The sequence below is a fragment of the Sphaerodactylus townsendi genome, linkage group LG13 (genome assembly GCF_021028975.2).
Source record: "Sphaerodactylus townsendi isolate TG3544 linkage group LG13, MPM_Stown_v2.3, whole genome shotgun sequence".
NCBI lineage: Eukaryota > Metazoa > Chordata > Lepidosauria > Squamata > Sphaerodactylidae > Sphaerodactylus > Sphaerodactylus townsendi.
Window position 1 is genome coordinate 12984189 of NC_059437.1, and position 20280 is coordinate 13004468.

Genomic DNA, 20280 nt, shown 5'->3' on the forward strand with positions numbered 1-20280 from the left:
TCTCCTGTAAGGAGACTCAAAGGGGCTGACAATCCCCTTTCCCTTCCCCACCCCCACCCCATAACAAACACCCTGTGAAGTGAGTGGGGCTGAGAGAGCGCCGAAAAACTGACTAGCCCAAGGTCACCCAGCTGCCATGTGTTGGAGTGCACAAACTAATCTGGTTCACCAGATAAGCCTCCACAGCTCAGGTGGCAGAGCGGGGAATCAAACCCAGTTCTCCAGATTAGAGTGCACCTGCTCTTAACCACTACACCATGCTGTATATACTGCATATTTTCAGACAGACAGATTTAAGTAGTTAGTTGGCCATGCTGGCAAGGACTGATGGGAATTGTAGTCCGTGAACATCTGGAGTGCCATAGGTTCGCCACTACGGCCATAGACTTTACCTTCCAAAACAGCCATTGTCTCCAGGAAGTATGTCCCACTTGCCCAGCTGGTTTTAGAGAGGGTTGAGAGAAAGGAGACAAGGAACATCAGCCTCTCCCTCTCTGTGTATCTGGAAGGGACAAGGTAAGGGCCCCCGGACATTTCCACCACCTCCCCAACCCCAAATCCATTGCATTCGTCAACTTGCATGAATGCATGATACTGCTTTATCCTGAATCAGAAGACCACTGTTCCATGAAAGTCAGTATGGTCTACTCCAGTGTTTTCCAACCTTTTTGACGTCACGGAATCCTTGACCTCACTCTTCATATCTCACAGTACCCTTGCCACCCTCCCCCCACCTTCCCCTCCCAGTTCCCCTGCTTGCCACCCTCCCCCCACCTTCCCCTCCCAGGGTGAAGGGAAGCACGGGGTGGGGGTGGGTGGGACATGCCTGCTGACCTGGTGGCAGGCCCTCCCCCCTGGGCCAGCTCCATATCCTTTCCAGTGCCTGTGGGAGACACTGCAAAAGTGAGGGGGGGGGGGCGGTAGCGTTGCCGCGGTACCCCTGGGATATTTTCACAACACCCCAGGGTACCATGGAACCCTGGGTGGGAATCGCTGGTCTACTCAGACTGGCAGAGCCTCTCCATGGTCTCTGGTGGAGATCTTCCACAGCATGTACAACCTCATACTTTAAACTGGCAATGCCAGGGATTGAACCTGGGACCTTCGGCGTACCAAGCAGATGCTCTAACACTGAGCCATGTCTCTATGACTCCCTCCCTAAATCTCCAAGAGTTTCCCAACCTAAATCCAGCTCCTATCCCCCGATGACCTGCTCGGGGACTTGGCCACCCAGCTTGCATCTCAGGGTTTACAAGCCTCTTCCTGTAATTGCAAAGGGAGGAGGAGGAGGAGGAAGAGGAAGAGGAAGAGGAAGAGGAAGAGGAAGAGGAAGAGGAAGAGGAAGAAGAGGAGGAGGAGGAGAGGAGGAGGAGTTTGGATTTATATCCCCCCTTTCTCTCCTGCAGGAGACTCAAAGGGGCTTACAATCTCCTTGCCCTTCCCCCCTCACAACAAACACCCTGTGAGGTAGGTGGGGCTGAGAGAGCTCCGAGAAGCTGTGACTAGCCCAAGGTCACCCAGCTGGCATGTGTGGGAGTGCACAGGCTAATCTGAATTCCCCAGATAAGCCTCCACAGCTCAGGCGGTAGAGCTGGGAATCAAACCCGGTTCCTCCAGATTAGATACACGAGCTCTTAACCTCCTACGCCACTGCTGCTCCCCCTAACCCCTAACCCCCTACCTTTCTTTGGAAATAGAAACTGAACAATACCTCCTTTGAAAAGAGATGATCCTCCCATTAGTGTAGCCAGTTCTGGGTTGACAGATTCCTGCAGATTTGGACGTGGAGCCTGGGAAGGAACCTCAGCAGGGTAAAATTCCGTAGAGTTCATCCTACAGAGCAGCCATTTTCTCCCCGGGGGAACTGATCCCTGTCATCTGAAGCTCAGTTATAATTCCAGGAATCTTCAGGCATCTTGCATCTGGCTCTGTCCCCCACAGCAAGCATTTAGTGGTGGCACCCCCTATTCTTTCACAAAATTACAATTGGTATTATTTATTACTGTACATAGAAATCATAGAATCATAGAGTTGGAAGAGAGGGGGCCATCAAGTCCAACCCCCGGCCATGCAGGAACACACAATCAAACCACTCCCGACATACGTCCATCCAGCCTCTGTTTAAAAACCTCCAAAGAAGGAGACTCCACCACTCTCCAAGGCAGTGAATTCCACTGAGGAACAGACCAGACAGTCAGAAAGTTCTTCCTAATGTTTAGGTCAGCCATTCTCAACCAGGGTTCCCTGGTACCCTGGGGTGCCGTGAGCATGTCCCAGGGGTACGGCGGCAACACTACCGCCCCCCCCCCCATTTTTGTGGAGTCTCCCACTGGCGCCAGCAAGGACATGGAGCTGGCCCATGGGGCAGGGCCTGCCACAAGGTCAGCAACCACCATCAACCCCAGTGCTACCCTTCACCCTGGGAGGGGAAGGTGGGGGGTGTGGCAAGCAGGGGAACTGGGAGGGGAAGGTGGAGGGTGGCGGCAGGGGTACCGTGAGATATGAAGAGTGAGGTCAAGGGTACCCTGATCTCGAAAAGGTTGGGAAACACTGGTTTAGGTGGAATCTCTTTTCCTACACCTTTAATACATCACTCTGTGTCCTAGTCTCTGAGGCAGCAGAAAACAAGCTTGCTTCCTCTTCGACATGGCATCGCTACCTTGTTCCTCCGTAACCTTCACTTCGCCAGATGAAACATCCCCAGCTTCTGGGGAATGTTTGACTACATGTGTATAGTCAACCAAGTGTGGCCAAGTCACAGCTGACTTATGGAAACTCCCATGGAGTTTTCAAGGAAAGAAATGTTCAGAGGTGGTTTGCCATCGCCTGCTGCCGAGTGGGCCGAGAGAATTCTGAGAGAACTGTTACTGGTCCAAGGTCTCCCAGGAGGGTTCACGTGGAGGAGTGGGGAATCAAACTCAACTCTTAACCACGACACCATGCTGGCTGTTTATTGTTACACAGTTTAAGTTGTTTTATTTATGGACTCATTGAAAATACTAAAAAACACACCTGGCTCAGTAAATTATTCTCTAGGCTGCTTACAACCTAGGAGAGAAGCAACTTTGTATCATGGCAAGCTGGTTTTGAACAATTTGGGTGTGTGGGGGGGGGGGGGGCTGTAAAATTAATTAATTGAGTTCAATAAGGTCCCTACCATGAATGCAATGCATTAACTTTAGGTCAGCATATGGCCCAGAAATCATTAGTTGGCTGCCCCAGATTTAGACAGATTTCCCTAGTCACCCACCAAACTAAGGAAGACACATGGAGGACACTGGTGGCACTGTGAGGACTTCAGCTTGTCACCTGAAGTTATTTTGAACTAATTGAGATCAGTGGTCACCCTAATCTTCAGTTCCAGTTGACTACAAGAAACTCCTGAAAACCTGGATTGGTTTCACCTCCTTCTATTCAGCTGAGTGTCTTCCCAAATCATCAGTGTATCATTTATTTCAGGGATACACAAATACCTTTCCAATGGCCAATACTGTTTTTTTCAAGGGACAATCACATTATTTAATTACTGGACAAACAATACTCCCACCTGCTTCTCTCTGGTCGATTCCACACTTGCGTTATCGACCTAAGTTCGAGCTGCGTTCGACCTAAGTGCTCCGCACAACCACTGGGATCGACGTGGTTTTGTACCAGCTTTGCCCCGTGTAACGATCAAATTTCCGACTCCAGTTGGGAACTACTACTTTTTCAGGGAACCACGCTCAAACTCAGCTCGATTCCAGTAAAGTGCGGAATCTCTGGTGCCAGGAGTCCCCCATTCAGCCAAAACACTGAGTGTTTCGGGCATGTGTACAGCTGGCCAATCAAAAAACGCCACCTTCGTCCCTCCATTCCTGTGGCAGTTTTTTTTATAACGTGTGTGGGGATAGACGGAACATGGCTGTAGAACAGTAGCCAATCGGAATGGAGCTGCAAAGAGGCACAGGATGATTCCACCCTCCAGGCTGGGATCAAGCTGGTTGCAGTGGGGAACAACAATGGCTTCGACCTAGGTTAGAACCCTTCTCGGTGAACTGGGTCGAACCTATTTTACTCGTGTGCGGAATCACCCTCTGTTCTCAACTAGCATATCAATTGCAAATGTGTCCTATGGACTATGGTTGCAAAAGATTCACAGGCACCTATTGGCCAGTGGTTGTGACAGCACCATTGGCAAATATTCTCACACCGTCACACTTTTGCTAATATAAAACTTTAAAAAAAGGTTGGTTTATAGACTTTTAAAAATGCCTCCTGGTTTTTCCTGGACCTCACTTGCTCCCACAAGGCCACGGTGTTTGATGGACAGCTTCCTTCATCCTGAATGACACTTGTGGACCCAACAGAGTGCACGAGGGGTTTGGAGGACAGCTGACCCGTTCCCTGCCTGGCAATAGTGACAAGAAAAGGCCGTCGCCCTCTCTTTAATCCACGTTCGCTTTGCGACTAAGAGGAGTCAGTGAACCTTGTCCCTCTGACCCAAAGAGAGCTAAAGAAACAAGGCAGTCATGGGGCGAAGAAAGTCAGAGCTCTCCATGGTTGGTCGGTATTCGGAGTCCCCTGCTATGCTGGGCCACCCCCAGCACTCTTGTCCCTCGCATTGTGCTTTCAGGAAGAGAAGGAGGGGGACTCAGGACATTTCAATCCAATTGGTACCATGACAGAAGGCTTTGTAGGGGCCCTGTCACTCTGGCCAAGGTGTCATGGCCTCCGTTTCCAGGACAACCAGAGGAGGCTGCGAGGGCCAGGAGGAAGGTGAGTGACAGAGCACAAGTTCTCACTGTCTGAGAATTATGATTTGTTAGAGGAGATTTGGTATCTGTGGCAGCTTGTTGGTGTAAGTGTGTTGCAGATACTCCTGTGCCGTAGACACTCCTCTTCTTAAAGGCCTGCCCAGACATTCATCTTGTGAACTGTGAAGCTACCATGTAAACGCACGTAATAAATGCACGTAATCACATTTTGATCAAAGATACCATGTTCTCTACTCGATCCGGTTCTGGGGGAACCAGTTTTGCAAAAGCCTGCTAGAGGCTGCACTGATTGGCTCAAAATTGGTGACATCACCCTATCTTTTCCCCTCTGCCTGGAACAGTTTTCCAAGTATCTCTAAGTGGATTGTAGGGTTGGTTGGTTTTTTAATGAATAAATGTACGTTTAATTTAATAAACATATGTGTGGTGCATTAGACTTTTTAGAGAGTGGACAGCCTGTCTGAAGCATAGAAGGCGGGGTAAGAAATCAGACTGAACCCGCCTCGTCCCTGCAGAGTTTCTGCAGCAATTCCTCTTGCACTGCTTCACACGAATTTTACAACTCTTCCTTTTCTTTCCCATGTGATGCCTCATTTTGATTATTTATGTGTAAACTCTGCCTTGGATTTGCTGTTCTTTGGTGGTGTCTGTCTGACAGCCAATGTACATCTTATAGCCGCTCCTTTGAATTTCTTCATGGAAGCTGCTGTGTTTGAGTGGGGAGCCCTCCTCCTCCTCCTCCTCCTCCTCCTCAAGTATCCATTTTCTATAGTGGAACTGATCTCTGTAGTCTGGAGACAAGCTGTCATAGGTCATAGGTGTCAAACTCGTGGCCCTCCAGATGTTATGGACTACAGTTCCCATCATCCCCTGCCAGCATGCAGGAAGGAAATCACCTGATCCTTGCCTGGAGCTGCTGTGGCAATCCATAAACTCACAAAATGGAGAAACTGCTAAGGACATGTCCATACTAGATCATGTCAACCATTTTAAGACTGGTTCCAAAACAGTTTATTAGACACAGCCAGAGGTGGGATCCAGCAGGTTCTCACAGGTTCCCAAGAGTAGGTTACTAATTATTTGTGTGTGCCGAGAGGGGGTTACTAATTGGTGATTTTGCCACGTGATTTTTGCCTTAGTTACGCCCCTCCTCTCTGCAATAGTGCGCAGAACTTGAAGCAGTCTAGCAGGAGGTGCACCGGCGTGCGTGGCAGCCTGCACCTGCGTGCATTCGTTTCCCGCCCAAGGACCGGCGCAGCGGCTGCGTCCTTGCCACAGCCCCGCCCAGCAGTGCCCCGCCCCCTGAATGCCCGGCCATGCCCCTGTTGTGCCCCGCCCAGCCCCATTGCCGCTACGCCACAGTTTGAATCCCACCCCCATGGGAACCTGTTACTAAAATTTTTGGATCCCACCACTGCCCATAACACTGTTTTTACTGTCATTTTACCACCTTTTGGGGCCCAGGCGGAAACGGCCTTAGAGAGGCATAACAAAATGACAGATGAAACTCAATCCTAGTTGGTTCCAGACAACACAGCATGAACCTTTCCCAGGAAGAGTCCATTTTAATCCCAATATGGTGTTTGCATAGAATGTAGCTTTAGGAATCATCAGGAACTGATGAGAGCCAGTGTAGTACAGTGGTTAAGAGCAGGTGGACTCTTACCTGGAGAATCGGGTTTGACTCCCCTCTCCTCCACCTAATCTCATGAATCAGATTTGTTTCTCTGCTCCCACACATGAATCTTGCTGGGCGACCTTGGGCCAGTCACAGTTCTCTCTGAACTCTTTCAGCCACACCTACCTCACAAGGTGTCTGTTGTGGAGAGAGGAAGGGAAAGAAGTGGGGAACATGTCCAGCTCAGGAGTTAGTTTAGGGTTTACAAGCAGTAGTGGGATTCAGCAGGTTCGCACCACTTCGGCAGAACCGGTTGTTAAAATGGTGCTTGTAAACAACCAGTTGTTAAATTATTTGAATCCCACCACCAGAACCGGTTGTTAAATTATGTGAATCCCATTAGGTGACCATCTGGTCACCTTTGTGATCCGGGACGGGGAAGCGGCTCTGTCACAGAGTGGCAAATGGCAAGCCCCAGAAGGCCGGCCGCTCCTGCGGCCGGGCGCGCGGGAGGCTGCCGCACTGCCTTGCGCCCCAGAAGAACCCGCGGGGCACGGGACAAATTGTTTAAAGGCGTGACAGTCCCACCAAAAGCGGGACGTCTGGTCAGCCTAGAATCCCACCAATGGTTAAAAGGTCCCTTGTGCCAACAGCAGGCAATGGAGGGTGCGGGGAAGGTTTTCAGATTGCTTTGTGACTCCTTACAGGACAGAAAAGCAAGGTATTAATCCAACCTCTTCTCTTCTATGGTCAGAATTTCCCATAAGCACCCAAGGGTTTTTGTTTGTTAATTTCTCTTGGGCTGTTGGTGGTCCTCTCACCCCAACCCTCCTGTTGGTTGCTAGCACTGCCTCAGCAAATGAGGGAAGTCCCTGAGGAGGGTGGGATTTGAGCATGTGATACCATTTCCCAGTTATGCTGTAGGAATTTCTCCAAAATCTGTGTGGAAATTCCCACAGTATCACCCTACGGACCGTTTCCAAGTTATTTTTTTCTCCTCAGTTTCTTGACTGGGGCTAAGGATGGGCTTTATCCACTCAGGGTGGTCAAACAGCAAGCCTCTATCATAGGCTATGTTCAGTTAGTGGCCGTGACCCTCGTGTAAGCATATTTCACACAATGCTCCAAATAGCAAGGGACTTCCTGACTGGGGGAATAATTGTGTTTTCCTAGCAACAAATGCCCTGACCTGGATACTTCAAGCTAGCCTGATCTCATCAGATCTTGGTAGCTAAGCAGAGTTGGCCCTGGTCAGCAGTTTGGATGGGAGACCACCAAGGAACACCAGAATAGCTACGCATCTGAATGTCTCTCGCCTGGAATCCTCTACGAGATCACTAGAAGCAATAAATACATTGTGTCTTGCATATATGGAAGAAATCATTTCCTTGAGGAAAAGGTCTGACCCCCCACAGAAACTGTTACGTGTTAATCACACATCACACACACGCAAAATCCCGTGGTCTGGAAAAAAATCCTTAATATATTTTTATCCAGAATGGTTGTGACTCATCACTGGCATGTTGCATCAAAGGCTCATTCCGCACATGCAGAATAATGCACTTTCAAACTGCTTTCAGTGCTCTTTGAAGCTGTGCGGAATGGCAAAATCCACTTGCAAACAGTTGTGAAAGTGGTTTGAAAATGCATTATTTTGCGTGTGCGGAAGGGGTCAAAGGGAAGCTGGATGCCTCCGAGTTCTTATCAGGTGGTGTCCTGCAGTACACTTTAAGATGCTGCTGTAAGTCCAACCCCTAGAAAACTGCTAGGGACCTCACAAGTCAACAGTGAAAAACTGAAGGGTGGGAGTCAGCAGATTTGAAGGAGGGAACCAAGGCTGGTTAAAACCAGAGCAAACAGCTCATAGCAGCTGAAGAAGCCAAGTTTTAAAACTTCAAATGATGCAAAAGAATGAGACCAAGGGAAAAAACACCCCCCTGGAAAAATTAATATTATGCATATTACAAGTTAGTACTTAACTGATAGACATGCTTACAATAAAGAGGAAATGCTCACCTATTAAAACAATGCTAAATTTATTGTCGAAGGCTTTCACGGCCGGAATCACTTGGGTGCTGTGTGGTTTCCGGGCTGTATGGCCGTGTTCTAGCAGCATTCTCTCCTGACGTTTCGCCTGCATCTGTGGCTGGAATCTTCAGAGGATCCTCTGAAGATGCCAGCCACAGATGCAGGCGAAACAGCAGGAGAGAATGCTGCTAGAACACGGCCATACAGCCCGGAAACTACACAGCACCCAAATGCTAAATTTGCTATAACCATATTCAGGAGAACAGGAATATAAAACTGTATGGCTGTCTTTGTAGTTTTGCGTCTGCTTTTGACATGTCAAAGTCTATTTGTGATCTCAAATAGATATAATTCATTTCACCCATTGCTGTGACTCTGTTGGCTCGGGTAGCACCAAGACGCAACTCCTGGCACCTGGAAATTAGAGCAGGTAACACCTTGAGACCCAAACTTGCATAGTACCCAGATTTGATCCAATGAAGATTGGCCACAACCACAATAATTTATTTTGCACTGACCAGAGTGGATCGATTTATTTATTTTGAGACATCACACAGACAATCGCTTAGCCGGGCTTATGGCCTGTGATCTTTGACCCACAAGAGGCCAAGAGATCAACTGGTACGTTCCACTCCCCCCCTGCTCCAATTCTTCCCTTTGGACTCCTCTTTCTTTCAGTCCTCAGTGCCATACGGCAAGCAAAACACAGGCCTAATCAACACACCGCAACCAAGGCTTGTGACCTTGCAACCTGCCTCCTGGAGGTCAAAGGGCAAAGTGAAACGTTACCCATGTTTTCATGGCTCAGTTTCTAAACCGGGGGTCTCTCTTGCTCTCTCAGTTCTTTTCCTCTGTTTCTTGATTTTCCCAAACTCATCTAGGGAAAGACATTCAAAACCAGCTGAACTGAGAGATATAGATACACTTCAGTGGGTGATGTAGAGCTCGAGGGTGAACACTGTCCTGATGCTTGCCCATAAAACCGTGCGAATGGACCACTGGGAGCATCCTGAGAGGTAAAGCTACCATTGTACCCATTGGCATTGAAAGCAATAAATCCCTGCAACTGGAAGAGCTTCATTCTTCCTGCTTCCTGTGTGCCTGTCTTCCTTCATCACTGATCAAATAGCAACACATTCTGCCACACACACACACATCGCAAGTCTAAGGTTGCCAAGTTCCAGGAGAAATGTAACAAACAGCCCTTCGCACTCTGACTTGCAGCAACCCACAGCAGTGTCACTTCAAAACGCCTTGGGATTTATCATCAAACAAAAAGTTATCCACTCTGGGAAGCATTTATCATAACAAGAGTTGAAAAGGAAAGTAAACATTCACTTTAAATCACAATGAAACAAAAAGATTTCTCTTAATAGTACTGACAGTCCTTTAAACTCAGGCTCATTCCGCACATGCAGAATAACGCACTTTCAAGCTGCTTTCAGTGCTCTTTGAAGCTGTGCGGAATGGCAAAATCCACTTGCAAACAGTTGTGAAAGTGGTTTGAAAATGTATTATTTTGCGTGTGCGGAAGGGGCCTATGTTCTAAATTAAATTCAGATTCTCTAATCAAACACAAGATTCCACTAAGATGATCGGCCGCCGGTAAGTGTATGATCTCGTCACGCCTTCGATGGCCAATCTAAAAAATACATTTCATCACAAGGATTTGGTGAGAAATCAAACAGCGTTCGAGGAAAGACCATCCATCAACGGAACTGTGTTTAAAGGAGATTCTCAGTATTATTGTTTTACTTTCTATGTTAAGCGAATGTAACTTTGTTTATTTTTTTTACTCTTGTTATGATGAATACTTCCCAGAATGGATAACTTTTTGTTTGATGTTAAATTGTAAGGAGTTTTGAAGTGACCCAGCTGTGTGTTGCTGCAAGCTAGTTACAGTGCAAAGTGCTGTTTGTTACAGATTCTAGTTGCGCCGGCCCTCAATCGCTTAATTCGGGACCGCATTACCCCATACGTCCCTACTAGGCCTCTGTGTTCAGCAGAGGCCAATCTGCTGCTGGTTCCCAGCCCTTAATGATGCGGCTGGCCTCCACTCGGGCCAGGGCTTTTACGGCCCTGGCCCCTGCCTGGTGGAACACTCTTCCTCCAGCTGTCTGGGCCCTGCAGGATCTCGGTGAGTTCCATGGAGGGCCTGTAAGGCAGTTGTTCCACCCCGGGCTTTTGGAGTGTCCGGCCGCTGATGTGACCCCGCCCCCGCCCCCGCCCCCGCCCCCTCCCACCCCTCCCCTCCCCTATTTTAGCCTCTTGTGTTTGGGGTCCCTTTACCATCTATGGGACCCCTCCCCCCCTCTGGGAGGGTTTTATTAAGGATTTATTGCCGACGCTGTTTTTATATGCTGATCACTGTTGTTTGTTTTAAATGGGTTTTAATTGTATGTTGTATCACTATGTTGTTCACCACCCAGAGCCCTTTGGGGGTAGGGCGGTATAAAAAACTCAAAAATAAAATAAACAAATAAATTACAATGGTGGAACCTCTCTAGGAGATGGCTGGTGAGACCCTGGAATTACAACTGGACCTCCAGCTGGCAGAGATCAGTTTCCCTGGAGAAAATGGCTGCTTTGGAAGCTGATCTCTCTGGCCCCTTCCGCACACGCAAAATAATGCGTTTTCAAACCACTTTCACAACTGTTTGCAAGTGGATTTTGCCATTCCGCACAGCTTCAAAGAGCACTGAAAGCAGTTTGAAAGTGCATTATTCTGCATGTGCAGAATGAGCCTCTGGCATAATATTCTGCTGAAGTCCCTCCCTTCCTCTCCCCAAACCCTGCCCTCCCCAGCATCAACCCACAACATCTGCAGGAATTTTGCAACCAAGAGCTGAAACCCTATAAGAGATAAGCAAGCAGAAAATTAGGTCCTCACAATTTTTCGAGCTGGGAAAACAGAGTGTGCACCAGACGCATGATGGCCCAGCTACGCCTCTGGCCCCACGGCACCCACTGACACCTTTTCTGGTATTGGCCAAGTATTTTTAGGAAATGTGTGAGGCCAGGTAGGGTTTTTGCATAGTAAGGTTTCCGATTGACGATTGGAGATTTGATTGGCCATGCAGATTTTTTTAAAAAATGTTCCTTTGGCAGCAGCTGCCACCACAGCAGAAAGATCTGCACTTTGTTACTGAAGTAAAGCTGTGGCAATCATTTTGCGGCTGGCTCCGCCTCCCGTTGCAGCCATTTTGTGGCAGCCATTTTGTTGCTGTGCCCACCAAGCCCTGTCTGAATTCCAAATGTGTTCACAGGCTCGAAAAGGCTGGGGACCCCTGCTCTAGATCATGACCCAAGAAATTAATCCAGCTAATTTCTAGAGAAGATTTGGGGAGTGGTGGAAGAGGTGTTTTTCCATACCCGATTCCAGCTGTGCTGAAGATAAAGCAACTGATGGGATTTAAATAATTTAACAACTGGTTGTTTACAAGCACCATTTTAACAACCGGTTCTGCTGAAGTGGCGCGAACCTGCTGAATCCCACCACTGGATAAAGCCCCGAACAATGCACTGTGCCAAGATCCACCACGCCACAGGTGTCAAACTCGCGGCCCTCCAGATGTTATGGACTACAGTTCCCATCATCCCTGCCAGCTTGATGCTGGCAGGGATGATGGGAACTGTAATCCATAACATCTGGAGGGCCGCGAGTTTGACACCTATGCACCACATCAAGGACAATCAAGCATCAGAGAGAGCATCTCTTGATACTTACGCCTATTGATGCTCACAGTTCGCAATAAGAGGCTGGCAAACAGGAAAGGCAAAAGAGAGGCAAACCTCCAGCCCCGTCAAACCTGTTCCTTAACTGAGATGTTAAGAGATTGCGGAAGTGACAGGCCAGCCAACCATACAAAAGTGATTAGAGGGATTTCAGGCTTAGCAAAGAGTGGGAACCAAGAGCCACACTTGGGAATTGTATTCAGTTGAACCCGGTTGAGCCTCGAAGAGAAGCCCAGCTCTGCTACTTCAGGGCCTGCCTTTGCAGGGATGAGAGATTTGCTGCTCTGAATTCCCTTCAATCCAAATTTTTTCATAAGATAACTGGACTCCCAAATTGTGTGCCCTATGCAGCCCTTTGTCTGGAGTTAGGTCAAAACTCCTTGGAATCAGCCGCTTGGCTGAGGGCTTTTAGATTCTGGCTGCAAATCCATTTTCTCGGACTATAATTCCCTGGTCCACCATCTGCTCTCTGACACCCATTCCAACCCCTGGTTTTCCATAATTGAAGAAAAAATGGCTTTTATTGGACTGTCAGTGGATTCACTTTGCCCTTTGTCCTACTCAGAAGCCTATAGAAAATTAAAAGGTCAACTATTGGAAAGAGAGTTCTCTACCCTAATCACTGCAGCCAAGAAAACATGCCCCCCCCCCCTGTATATTTCTCTCCCATTTGAACAGGGCCACTTGGCACACTACCTGTATTGCTTAATAAACCCTGCTCAGAGCCATAATGCTCGCCAGGTTTAATGTTATGCCTTCTGCCTTGTTACATGGCAGATTTAACAAGCAAGAAAAGGCTAATAGATGGTGCCGTGTAATGATGGCTCAGTTGAATCTCTGGCCCACCAATTACTACACTGTTTCAGATTCAAGGAAATCAGATCCAAGTATGTGACTCTTACTCCTTTACATTTACCCGATCTCCCAGATTCATTTAGATTACACTACTGGCTGGTCAATCCTGATCCTTCTCTCTGTATGATAGTGGCAGACTTTCTCCTGGAAATTACTAAATGCCAGTAGATTTCCTTCCACTTAACATTTATTTCCTGTACTGTATATGGTTTTTTAATCAGTTTTTTACTATTGTTGTACTGTTGTCTATGCCAAGAAGAAGAAGAAGAAGAAGAAGAAGAAGAAGAAGAAGAAGAAGAGGAGGAGGAGGAGGAGGAGGAGTTTGGATTTATATCCCCCCTTTCTCTCCTGCAGGAGACTCAAAGGGGCTTACAATCTCCTTGCCCTTCCCCCCTCACAACAAACACGCTGTGAGGTAGGTGGGGCTGTGAGAGCTCCGAGAAGCTGTGACTAGCCCAAGGTCACCCAGCTGGAGTGTGTGGGAGTGTACAGGCTAATCTGAATTCCCCAGTTAAACCTCCACAACTCAGGCGGCAGAGCTGGGAATCAAACCCGGTTCCTCCTGATTAGATACACGAGCTCTTAACCTCCTACGCCACTTGCTGCTGCTGCTGATTTGCTGCTCTGACTGCAAGACGGTGAGAAGAGGCGAGAGAATCTTGTTGAGGGCCGGCCCGGTGCATGAGGCATGGTGCCGAAGAAGGCAAAGCCGCCTGGAATCAGCGAGTGTATCTGCTCCAGAAGCCTAATGCTGAATTAAGGTAGCAGGAACCGATCCGGAAGGTATAAGACCCTCCTGGTGGCCCGTGCTAATTAACCCTTTTGAACCCTCCATTTAAAAATAAAAGAGGTATTGAGTTCCCTGCTGGAGTGCCCTATTTTTACAAATAATTTTGAAGGGCTGGCATCACCTAGGCATATGACGCGCAGAAGGAAGTTATTTCAGGTAAGATATGCTATAGATAACTGGCTTGCGAGGCAGGTGTCCTTTTCTTTCAGTTAAGTTGGTGACGTTGGATTCGGTGAGAATTTCCTCCTGTTGGCTCAGTCGCCCCATTCCGAGCTTGACGCAAAACGCGGCATCTTCGCAGAAAGTCAGGTTAAGTTCCCTGGATGAGACGGTTGCAAAAACACAGTCCTTACCTCCCGGCTCGCCGCTGCACTTTTCCCTGACTTGATTGCGGTATCGTTCCAAAGCAGAAACAACAGGTGCCAGGGCTGATAAGAACAAACCAGAAAGTAGAAAACGGACCACTCCTTTGAAGAGTCTCTGGCTGTTTGAGGAAGGCAGGAATCCTGCGTCTTGGAATCCGTTCCAAGGCTCCAAAGCTAAAGTGAAGTGTGGCTTCCTCCTGTGAAACGCATGACTAAAATTCGCAGGACAACTGCGGCTTAAAAGCCAAACAAACAAATCGTATCATTTTGCTTCTCAAGCGAGCCGAATTGAGCAGCTTCCGTCAGGAGCTTCATCATTCAAAAACGCTTAGGAAATAAACAGTGTCAGTGGGGGTGGGGGGTGGGGTTTGCGACAAACGTTTGATCAATAGTCGGGATCTCAGCCTGTGATCGGTACATGAGAAAAAGCATTTGCATTTAGTGAACAGGAATATAGTGTTAAGGTACAGACTTTCAGGTGCATCAATCAAGGCCAAGGAGAAACTACAGAGGGCCAAATGCGGACTGGGACTAATTACGTCGTTACCATCATGGTTACAGATGGCAGCTTTAGTGCAGGGAGCAGCAGCGATGTCCAGCAACACCTTCGGTCTTTCTGGCCGCGGGTCATGAAAGAGGTAGAACCTGATTGTGAAAGACTTCAGGGTCTAGGAGCTTCCTTTGATCATGAAACTTGATGAAGACATGAAGATGATCAGTGCTGCTCAGATATTCAACACGGAGTTGACGTTACGGGCATGGATACATACAGAAGATAAATGCAGGGCTTTGCAAAAAGGTGACATTGCCAGCAGTGGCATAGTGGTTAAGAGCAGGAGGAACCGGGTTTGATTCCCTGCTCTGTCGCCTGAACTGTGGAGGCTTATCTGGGGAATTCAGATTATCCTGTACACTCCCACACACGCCAGCTGGGTGACCTTGGCCTAGTCACAGCTTTTTGGAGCTCTCTCAGCACCACCCATCTCACAAGGTGTTTTTTGTGCGGGGGGAAGGGCAAGGAGATTGTAAGCCCCTTTGAGTCTCCTACAGGAGAGAAAGGGGGATATAAATCCAAACTCTTCTTCTTGTGGTCTTTTTAAAAAACACACACAGAGGTTTATTCACCATCCCTCTAGGATCACCCCCTGATTTGGTTCTTAGGATTGGATCAAGAGATCAACAGAGAGCAGTGTTGCCAATTATGGGATTCAAAAATTTGGCCACTCCACAGGTAGGGCCAGGGCACTGGCAACCACAGAATCTAGCAGTTCATAGATGGAGCCAGAAAATAATCTAGACTTCTGCTTTCTGGCTTTTTAGACACAGACCCCATTTACTGGAAAGCTTTACTAATGGGACATTCGAGCAATAGCTCATTGACAGTCCTAATAAGGAGAGAATGCACACCCACATAGAGCCATGGAGACCAGGCAATGCATTAGATTTATCCAACCCTTCTGCCAGGGACGTCAGGCATACACAATTACCCACTGATGCTATTTCGTCCTCCGAACAAGCCAATCAGGAGATTGAACTGAGCCAGTCACGCCGCGAGAGTGGCCATTTGAACTCTGCCCTTATTGGCTCTCATTTGACCCTCCAACCATTAGACAGCACAAAGGTAGCTGGATCATGGCACTAGTAAAACTCGCGCCCCTCTGGATGTTATGGACTACAGTTCCCATCATCCCCTGCCAGCATCATGCTGGCAGGGGATGATGGGAACTGTAGTCCATAACATCTGGAAGTTATTCTCTAATACTAGACCTACTGAAACAGAAGAGACTAATCAGAACGACCCAGGAGAGATAAGCTGGACTCCGGCCATACCAAGAGCTCTTCTCCCTTCCATGGCGTGTTTATCCATGGAAAAGGTACTTGTTGCAAAGGAGAGCAATTGGAATAGTATGATGAGAGGACCGTAAATGATATTAGGGCAAACAATTGGGAAGGTTAGCTTTATCCAGCCAACCAGTTGTAATGGTATCGCTGGTCAGGTCAGGCCTGAACAGACTGGACATGGGAAATTCTAATAACTCTCATCTTGCCTTTCTGCACGGAGCTTGGGACAGCATGCGTAGCTTCTCTCCGCTCTCAGTTTTGCCCTGACAACAACCCTGCAGAGTAAGATTCAGAGCGTCACTGACCTAAAGTCAACCAATGAGCTTCAGTATGGGGGGCTGAAACTTGGTCTTATTGCCTAATTACTGCGCAGGCTTTCCCTGCAGTTCCTATATGATGAGCCCCCTAGTTCCCCATTGGCCCAAACAGTTTATTCCAGAGTTCCTCAATATACTCAGCACTCCATCACACTTTTTAATAACATGAGCAAGTTTTACCCAAGCTTCTACCAGTCAGAATCATCCACACGGTTCCACGAACCACTTACCTAGGTTTGCCTGCTGATTAGACCAGTGACTCATACAGAGACACTAAGGCCGTGGTGGCGAACCTTTGGCACTCCAGATGTTATGGACTACAATTCCCATCAGCCCCTGCCAGCATGTCCAATTGGTCATGCTGGCAAGGGCTGATAGAGAGTATGGTCCTAGTGTCAGGATACGCCACCACTCCTCAGAGTCCCTCTGAAGAAACCAGTTAACTCTGCTGCAATCTTCATGGAACTGGTCAGAGATATGAGCCCATCACCCCTAATTCAGAGACATGGGACCATTAACCACCCCTTGCCACACGCTGGTTAGAAGGCCAAGATGCATTTCTTCAGGCAGCAACTGAGCCCACAGGAGCTTCGGAATTCATTTCTCCCAACACACTTGTGTACCAAGCCACAGTTTGTTCACTCTCTAATATCCGAGGTAGACGTCGAGGCCAACTTTGGAACGCCATCTCCTCTTATTGAATCTATTGCAGGTTGCTCACAAGACATACTCTGAGCCCCTGAGCAGTGGTCCTTCTCCTTTCAGGAGCGTACACCTCCCTTTCCTCCACCTTACAAGGGGTCCTGCTGATTTTATCACCCAAGGGCTCCAGGAAACAGCAGCTGTATGTCAGAGCCTTGTGACCAATGCCAGCATATACAAGTCAGGAGGGCTGACATTACAACGGTCTTGTACACAACACAGGTCTTCCCCATGAGCTGGGAGTGCTAAGCCCAGATCTCTATTCCCTGGTCTACAAAAAGCCAAGTCTGGCTCATGGTGAGAAAGGGCTTCAAATTCCCTGCCCCCACTTTAAACTGAAATGGGCCCCTCTAGGGTGTTCTCCTTACATGCCAGTTCCAATCTGAACTGGACCACCCAATTACGTTCCGAACACAAACCCAGACTGCATCTGTCAACTTGGTATGTAGAAGAAGAGTTTGGATTTCTACCGTGTATCTCTCCTATAAGGAGTCTCCAAGTGGCTTACAAACACCTTTCCTTCCTGTCCCTTCAGCAGACACCTTATGAGGTAGGTGGGGTTGGGAGTTCAGAGAACTGCGACTAGCCCGAGGTCACCCCGCAGGATTCATATATAGGAGCAGGAAAGCAAACCTAGTTGACCAGGTAAGAGTCTGCCGTTCATGTACAGAAGTGGGGGGTCGAACCTGGTTCTCTGGAGTCCGCCACTCTTAACCATTCCATCATGCTGGGGGGAGGTATTAGAACTGTGACACAGTGGGCGATTCTGCATACCAGTAAAATAGGTTTGACCCAGTTCCCTGAGAAGGGTACTAACCTAGGTCGAAGCCATTGTTGTTCCCCACTGCAACCAGCATCCCAGCTCAGAGGCGGAATCATCCTGTGCCTCTTATCCCGTTCTGATTGGCTACTGTTCTGGCCATGTTCTGTCTATCCCACACATGTTATAAAAAAACTGCCACAGGAATGGAGGACGAAGGTGGCATTTTTGATTAGCCATACATTTAGTAGAAATTGTCACGACCAGCCATCACTTAAACGCCAAGAAAGAGAGTTAAAGCGATTTTACCATGCAGCAGTTCTCAGCTTCAATACGCATACCCAAAACACTCAGCTGTGATTGGCTGAATGGGGGACTCCTGGCACCAGAGATTCCGCACTGTACTGGAATCCAGCTGAGTTCGAGCGTGGCTCCCTGAAAAAGTAGTAGTTCCCAACTGGAGTCGGAAATTTGACCGTTACGAGTGAAGCTGGTACAAAACCACGTTGAGTAGTGGTTGTCTGCGAACACTTAGGTCGAGCATAGCTCGAACTTAAGGTGAATGCGCAAGTCGCGGAATCAACCAATGAGGTGGGGTTTTAGCCCCCCACCACCAACATTCTGTCCTCAACCAAAATCTTCTTTATAAAGCCAGTTTTCCCAATGGGTAGCACATCAGCACCAGATGCACTTTTTAAAACCTAGTGTGAGAAACAGTTCTTAAATGCCCCAATGGAAACTACACCGGCGCACCTGCAGATTTCACGTCAGGTTAGGCAAGCCGAGCTTATTCAAAGGTTGAAACACCTGTTACTACTGCTCCTGGACAAAACCCACTGCATTAAAGACAAGGTTCTGAGCCAAAGGTCATAACTCATTGATTCATAGTGTGGAGTATGAACTGGGAGGTTCTTTCCCAAATTTCACCCATCAGGACATGGTGGTTTGTTGGAGAGTGAGGTGGAAAATGCCATCTTGTTGCAGGCCACTTATTGCAACCCCACAAGGTTTTCAAGCCAAGAGCTTTCAAGGAGCAGCAGTGGCGTAGGAGGTTAAGAGCTCATGTATCTAATCTGGAGGAACCGGGTTTGATTCCCAGCTCTGCCGCCTGAGCTGTGGAGGCTTATCTGGGGAATTCAGATTAGCCTATGCGGCTCCCACCTGCATAATATGGTGACCTTGGGCTAGTCACAGCTTCTTGGGGCTCTCTCAGCCCCACCTACCTCACAGGGTGTTTGTTGTGAGGGGGGGGGGAAGGGCAAGGAGATTGTAAGCTCCTTTGAGTCTCCTGCAGGAGAGAAAGGGGGGATATAAATCCAAACTAAAAATAAAAAAAGAGACCACCAGAGGTGATATGCCATTTCTTGCCTCTGTGTAGCAACCCTGAACTTCCCTTGAGGTCTCCCCTCCAAAAACTAACCAGGACCAACCCTGCTTAACTTCCAAGAGCAGATGAGATCAGATTTCCCTGGTGCCACCAGGCCAGTAATGCACACATCCCGTAATGCACACATCCCGTAATGCACACATCCCGTCCCTGTCCAAAGACCAGAAGACAAGAGAATATTCAAAATTAATATATTTTTATTGAATAGTTGCTTTGGTGTGGTTCAAGATACCACCCATAGAATTATTTCCTTTATTTCAGCAGTGGTTCAGTTAACAGTTTAATAAGATTTGTAAGAAGGAAAAAATACAAGAGAGTTACTGTAATAAATATGTTCGGATGCATTTCTTTTTCTTTTCTTTTTTTTTTAATTAAATCTTTAAAATAAACTTTTCAAATAAATACTTGTGCCTTTTTTTTTTCAAATGGTAAATGTGGTTTTTTTAAAAAAAAGGTGTCGGAGGAGCGAGTAGAGACGGTGGAGGGAGGGCAGTTTTCCAGGAGGGGTTCTGCACAGGGGCGGAGCGCTGACGGGGACATGCGGGGCCACATGTCCCCGGGGGCACACCAGCTGGTCACGTGGGGATGGAGAATCGCCCCCCACCCCTCCCCTCAGCCCCACCCCGCTGCTCCTTCAGCCAGCGGAGCCTCCACCAGCTGAAGTGTGTGTGTGTGTGTGTGTGTGTGTGTGTGTGTGTGTGTGTGGCCCGGCGAGAGTGACAGATCCAGCCCTTGGCGAGGCCCTCCGTGTCAAACCAAGGTAAGTGGGGGAGCATAGAAGGCGTCACAGGGGCACCCGTAGACGGGTATTACCCAGTACCACCTCCTCTGGATTCTGCACACAGTACAGGCTACTGCTAATTGGTACACCAATAGAAGCAAGGAAAAGTATCAGTCCCTCCACCTGCCTATGAGAGTAGGATTTCTCGAGACAATGCTCAGAGCAAAAGCCATCTGGCGCCTGGATGAGGGCCTTCAAATGGAAGATAAGAAGTTGATTGTGACAGCAAAGGGTGGGGGGGGGAGGAAGCGAGAAGCAGCAGGCAACAGACTCAGACACTGGAACGGCCCCCCTTGGCTGCCAACACAAGAGTAACGTTACCGCAGGGTCAAATACACTGCCGGTT